We start from the raw sequence: 7309 nt of genomic DNA, 5'->3' as shown, positions 1-7309 counted from the left end.
TTATACCTTGGATATGTAGAATTACTTTCTTGCTTCACCCTATAAATCCACCTGTTTTCCAAAACCTTCTTCCCTCTTAGCAATTTGACCAAATCAAAAGTGTGATTATCATGCAAGGACTTCATTTCATCTTGCATTGCATCCAACCACTTCTTATATTCTTCATTCTCCATGGCCTCATGATAACATTCAGGTTCTCCTCCGTCTGTCACAGCAACATAGTCATCAGAAGGGTACCTAGTAGATGGTTTCCTCTCCCTATTAGACATCTGAAGTTGAACTTGAGGTGGTACAGAAGCATCACCAAGATTATCATCTTGTGACATCTCATGTTCATCTTCACCAATATCAATGGGAAAATCTAAATCATCTACAAGCTGTTGATCACCAACATAATCATGTTGCTCACCATTATGAACATTATTCTTAACTGTATCCAAATCATGTATAGGCTTCCAAAATGGATTAATATCAGACAATCTACTATCTTCCTTGGGTGTAGTCTTCTTCATCTTATCAATGTCCTCAATGGTTTGATCTTCTATGAACTTCACATCACGGCTTCTAACAACCTTTTTTCTCAACAGGATCATATAACCTGTAGCCAAATTCATCTTCACCATAACCGATAAAGATGCATTACCGTGTCTTTGCATCCAACTTGGACCTTTCATCCTTTGGAACATGCACAAATGTCTTGCAATCGAAGACTCGCAAATGATCATACCTAACATTCTTGCCAAACCAAATCTTGTCTAACACCTCAGCATTCAGATCAACTACAGAACTAAGATTAATAACATGCATTTTCGTGTACAAAGCCTCACCCGAGAAATGTTTAGATAATTTTGCTTCATAAAGCATACACCTAACTCTTTCAACCGAAGTCTTGTTCATCCTCTCCGCTAAGACATTAAACTGAGGAGTCTTTTCATGTCTAATACCTTGCTGCTTGCAGTAAATGTCAAACGGTCCATAATACTCACCACCATTATCAGTATGAATGCATTTCACCTTCTTGCTAGAATGTCTCTTAACCAAAACATGGAATTGTTTGAACTTTTCAAGCACTTGGTCCTTTGTCTTCAAAGCATAGACCCAAAGCTTCCTTGAATAATCATCAATAAAAGTAACAAAGTAAAGTGCACCACCAAATGACTTTACCTTCAATGGACCACAGACATTAGAATGCACCAATTCAAGCAACTCTGACTTCCTTGAGCTTCTTAAAGGATACTCTAGTCTGCTTACCAGCCATGCAACGAGAACATTTCTCCAACTCTGCACTCTTCAATCCTGAAAGTACATCCTTTTTTGCTAAACAATTCAACCCTTTTTCACTTATATGGCTGAGTCTGCGGTGCCACAAAGAAGCTTCCATATCCATGGCATTCACACTTTCTTTAGCAACCAAAGCTTTTGTCCAATACAGTTTATAATTTTTCTCCCCTCTGACCACAACTAAGTTATCTCTAGTAAGTTTCCATTTTCCAGAACCAAAGTGATTATCATAACCACCATCATCAAGCATATGCACAAAAATCAAATTGAAACGAACGTCTAGAGCATGTTTAACTCCGCTCAGCAACAAATGCACTCCCATGTTGGTATGCAAACAAATATCGCCAATACCAACTACCTTTGACACACCATCATTACCCATATTCAACACTCCAAAATCACCAGAAGTGTAAGATGTGAAGAACTCCTTCCTTGGTGTAACATGCAGTGTAGCACCACTATCAATTATCCACATACTCTCATCTCATACAAGATTCACCAAATCACGGTCACGAAGAATAATTTGATCATCACAAGTAGCACCAATAACACGATCATCATCATCATGATTCTTCTCGTTATGTTTGTCCTTCTTGTCTTTGTTCTCCCTTTTCCATTGAAAACAATTCTTCTATATGTGACATGCTTTGTGACAATAGTGATATTCCACATTCTTGTGAACTTGGACTTACTTCTACCTTTTTCTCTTCACCTTTTAGTTCCTTTCTATAACTTCTCCCCTGTTTTCAGTGACAAATCCCCTTGTTTTCAGTGACAAACACCTCAGAATGAGATGAAGTACCATGTGTCTTCCTTCTCATCTCCTCATTAAGAATACTTCCTTTTATACTCTCTAAAGAGATAATACCATTGGGGGCTGAATTTGTAATTGAAACTCGAAATGTTTCCCAAGAATATGGTAGAGTATTCAGTAGCCATAGTCCCAATACTTCATCATCAAACTTGATACCCATTCCTGATAATTGATCAAGGGCCCCTTGAAAATCATTCAAGTGATCTGAAATAGAAGCTCCCTCCTTGTACCTCAAATTCATCAAGGAATTCAACAAGTATAATTTATTATTTCCTGATTTAGAAGCATACAAGGATTCAATTTTCTTCCATAAAGATTTTTCATTTTCCTCATTAACAATGTGATTATAGACATTGTCTTCTACATATTGCCGAATGAAACCACAAACTTGTTGATGTTGAAAACTCCAACTTTCATCATACTTGGACTATGGATTCTTAGTAGCAAACACAAGAATATGCAAATTCTTCACAAATAATAAATCTTTCATTTTTCCTTTCCACTAGTGATAGTTAGTGTCATTCAAACATATCGGTCTATGTGTATTTGCCTCCATCATTCAAGCAAGTGAAATAACCTCAAACCCCAAAGAGCTCTAATACCACTCTGATGGGAAATTCAACACAATAACAATGTAAACTCTAACAGAGTATATGCAGCGGATAATAATTTCCCCAACTTGCTAGAATCTATGAGGAGCAATATCAAATAATAAAGTAACACACAAGGGTCACCAGAATTTTAACATGGAAAACCTTCCCAAAGTGAGAAGTAAAAATCAGGAGCATAAGCCAGTCAATCAAGCTCCACTATAATCAAAATAGGAATATAAGAGTGTCTCCAAAATACAGCACAAAAATGTGCTCAATAATACGGCATACAACAGAGCAACAAGCTTGAAAATGAGAACAAGAAAACCAGCAAAAACTAGAAAAAAATAGTTGCTGTAACAGCTCGATTTCTACCACCTCGGACGTCGTCTCACCGATCCAACAGTTCAGAATGAAAAACTGTAAGTTGTGTTCTGCACTATTTTTTATATCAAGTATACCTTAGATTACGTATTTGACGCTAGCCATTCATATTTTTATTAATTATTATTCTTACAATCGATTCATTTACTAATTTTTAGAAAAAATGCTAGAAATACAAAAACAAGTTATGTTCCATGGGCGGAAACTTCTATGTTCTCTCTTTCGTCATGCTATTAGAATTTTGAAGACATATATCATTTATAAGAACTAATTATGAACTAAAAAGGATATTTTCGGTCATTGATGTATTCTTTTGGTCTAGTGGAGGATGATGTGACAGTTAGGTTTCTTGGATGAACTAATTATCAGGACGCTCAAGTCAGTATTTAAAAAGACAAGTGTATAGTAGCTAAAGAATAAGGTAGAGGGAAGTCAAAGAAAATGGTGAATAATTCCTTTATAAATGGTCTCCTCTATTTATATTGAGTGGGATGCACTTAATGTACACTGAATGAAGGTCCAGCTATATCATGGATGAGACCATGCTCTTGTCCTTTTAATCAATTAACCTGGTTAGCCTATGCCTCTGGGGATGTCTTTGCTAGTAAGTTACCCTATAAGCCAGATCTTCAACCTTATGGGTATTGGGTTTCAAGGGCTCTATACTTCACCTAGAGGGAGTGAATAGTTGGTACAGTACCTTAGATTACTTATTTGACGCTAGCCATTCATATTTTTATTAATTATTATTCTTACAATCGATTCATTTACTAATTTTTAGAAAAAATGCTAGAAATACAAAAACAAGTTATGTTCCATGGGCGGAAACTTCTATGTTCTCTCTTTCGTCATGCTATTACAATTTTGAAGACAAATATCATTTATAAGAACTAATTATGAACTAAAAAAGGATATTTTCAGTGATTGATGTATTCTTTTGGTCTAGTGGAGGATGATGTGACAGTTAGGTTTCTCGGATGAACTAATTATCAAGACACTCAAGTCAGTATTTATAAAAGACAAGTGTATAGTAGATAAAGAATAAGGTAGAGGGAAGTCAAAGAAAATGGTGAATAATTCCTTTATAAATGGTCTCCTCTATTTATATTGAATGGGATGCACTTAATGTATGCTGAATGAAGGTCCAGCTATATCATGGATGAGACCATGCTCTTGTCCTTTTAATCAATTAACTTGGTTGGCCTATGCCTCTGGGGATGTCTTTGCTAGTAAGTTACCCTATAAGCTAGATTTTCAACCTTATGGGTATTGGGTTTCAAGGGCTCTATACTTCACCTAGAGGGAGTGAATAGTTGGTACGGTACACGATTGTCGTTGTTAAATTAATAAAAAGATTATACAATTTTCCTTACTGTGTAATCGGTTAACTAATGCTTTAATGATTAATTGTTTCTGCATATAATCGATTATCTCAAGAACTTAATCGATTAACCAGTTCTTCTTCTTTGAAAAACAATTTTCTTTAATCTCCAAGATTCACTAAACTTGTATGCACTCTTACTGATGATAACACAAAGTTAATGCACAAAACAGAATATACAAATAACACAGAATGATATGAATGTCAAATTAAGTAAATCAAGAAATACGAAAACGTAAAGAGTTAAGGGTTAAGAAAAATGAGACAAGGCTTTTATCCTGGTTCGTTTGCTTGTCCACATGCAAACTATATTCAAGCCTCCCCTTCTGATCTCGAGATATCTTCTTCACTATGGAATCAAATATATGTTACAAACACACTTCCAATGACTTTACAAACCCTCCTTTCTTGGCCCTAGAGACTCTCACGTCGGTTTGACCTTCAACCTGTCTCTTAGGATACTCAACATCAATTCATGATATAGCCTCATCCGCTTATCACTCCCAACCATGACCTTTTTAAGGGTGAAGACTCAACCTAACCTCAGTCAGGATTTTCCCAAACCAATTCTCTATCAATGATGATACTAACACACCTAGAGAATATGTTTATGCCATTATCTATACAAAACAAATTGTTGCACCTATATGTGATGAATATACACCCTTCTAGAATCTAAGAACCTTTCTACAAGTCTAACAAACTCATAATATAGAAATGTGAGATGCAAGGTTTCTTTGTACAACATTTGACAATATAATTCATGAAAATATTTCTGTAAAGATTCATGAAGATTCTTTTTCTCCCTTTTCTCTCTTTTACAAAAACTAGGAAAATCTCTCCCTGGATATGAAAGTGTATGAGCAATGTGATTTCCGAAATATGTGAGATATGATCTATGATCTATGTGTCATGTGTGTTCTATGTTATATGTGTTACGTGTTAAATGGAAAAAGTTGGGTTAATATACAGTTCTGTTTTCTGGTGCAGTTAATCAATTATCATTGTACTTAATCGATTAATGATTCTTTAAAATTCAAGATTGTAGAAAATGTACCTACCAGTAATCGGTTAATCACATACTTAATCGATTAAAGATTTCCCAATTTTGCATAGCTTAATCGATTAAATAAACCTTAATTGATTAAGGGTTTTATGAAAAAGATATTTCAATGTGATATGAACCTCCTACATGATTTGTAAAAGTATGATGCATTTCTTTGAATGATGTATGATTTAAAAATCTTTTTAATGCATCAAAATCATATGATCATATATTTATGCATGTACATGTAAATCATGTATGTATGCATGTAAGTCTCATTTTAGATATGATCAATTTTAGGTTGTGAGACTTCCATTAAGGTTCACCTAGCCTACACTCTACCCAATCAAATATCTTAAGACCTAAGAAAATAGAAAAACACTTAGTCTCTTGACCTTCTTGAATGTTTGAGCTTGAGTGAACTTGAGTCTTGACTTTTGACTTGTTGTTTGTTGATTTGTCCATGCCTTCAAGCTTGATCTTTGTCTTCAACTTTATCAACCATCTTTGTTGCCAACATTTATCTTCATCTTTGTTGTCAACCTTTGTTTTTATCTTTATTTACAAATTTTATTGTCGATCTTTGTCTTCATCAAAATCCATGTGATGCATATTTGCATATACAATCTGCTCATTGATGCATGCTTGCATTTTCAATGGGGCCTCGATGGGTCAATTCCATCTTGGGTCTGTATTGGGCCTTTTTAGGCTTTGGTCTTCTCATATCGATTTGATGACCTTCTAGGCCATTTGTGGTCAGTCTAGTGTGTTTTGACATGGGGCTAAGTTCAAATGCCCCTAGCCTAGTGTTGTTGTCGTGATCGAGCATGCAATCAAACATATGAGTGTTTGGCATTGATTTGCTGGTCAATCGAGCCTTTTACTGATTATTTTTGTTTTTTTGACAAAATATGCTTCCATGTAAAATATTTTTCAGTTTTGTCCAGTGAATTACGACCAAAGATGATGCATTTGAACATCGCAAGTTTTCTTTTGCAACCATTCTAGTCTATCCAATGTGTTATCACTTCAACAGGTGTGCATTTTGATTCATCTGAAGTTTTCTTATCTCGTCCTTTTTTGGTGTGGTATGTGGGTGGAAGAGAATAATTTTATGATTTTATTAAGATTAAAACGGTTAGGCTCAACTATGAGTCTATCTTGTTTTAGCCAATCCATTGTGTTTGTGCTCGACCTTGATAAGCTTATCATTATATATAATATTTTGTTGCACACAGTAGGGCGTTATAAACGAGATCAATTCTTGTGTTCCCCTAGTGTTCTTTAGTATTGAACAGGAATGGTCGGTATCGAGTATCTAGTTAAATGGAGATGATCCTAAGTCTTGGTGGTGTTAAGTATTAGTGACAGAATACACCTAGAAGGGGGTTGAATAGGTGTTGCGGTTCTCACTTTCCGCTATTTGCACCAAAGTCCTATTCTTGAAAATCACCCAGTTAATTGATTAAAGCTATGACTTAATCGATTACGTCGCACAAAATTCACAGTTGTTGAATGGCACAATTACACAGCCAATTACAGATTATACAGAAATGATATAGCATATATATTTGGACACAAATGACCTTTATTTGGCAGTAATACTATATTCAAAATATCAGCTACAATAGTCAATTAAAAGCTACTTAAAACAGTAAAGAGATAAGGGAATGAAACAGTCTGCAACAAGGTTTTTATGCTGGTTCGTTTTGCGGTCCACTGCAAAACTACATCCAGTCCTCCCCTCTGATCTGGGAGATTTTCTTCACTAAAATTGAAGCCAATGTATCTTACATACACACTTCCAATTACAA

Source organism: Lupinus angustifolius, chromosome LG16 (genome assembly GCF_001865875.1).
Source record: "Lupinus angustifolius cultivar Tanjil chromosome LG16, LupAngTanjil_v1.0, whole genome shotgun sequence".
Classification (NCBI taxonomy): Eukaryota; Viridiplantae; Streptophyta; class Magnoliopsida; order Fabales; family Fabaceae; genus Lupinus; species Lupinus angustifolius.
The sequence above is the reverse complement of the archived record's forward strand: the minus strand, read 5'-3'. Positions refer to the sequence as shown.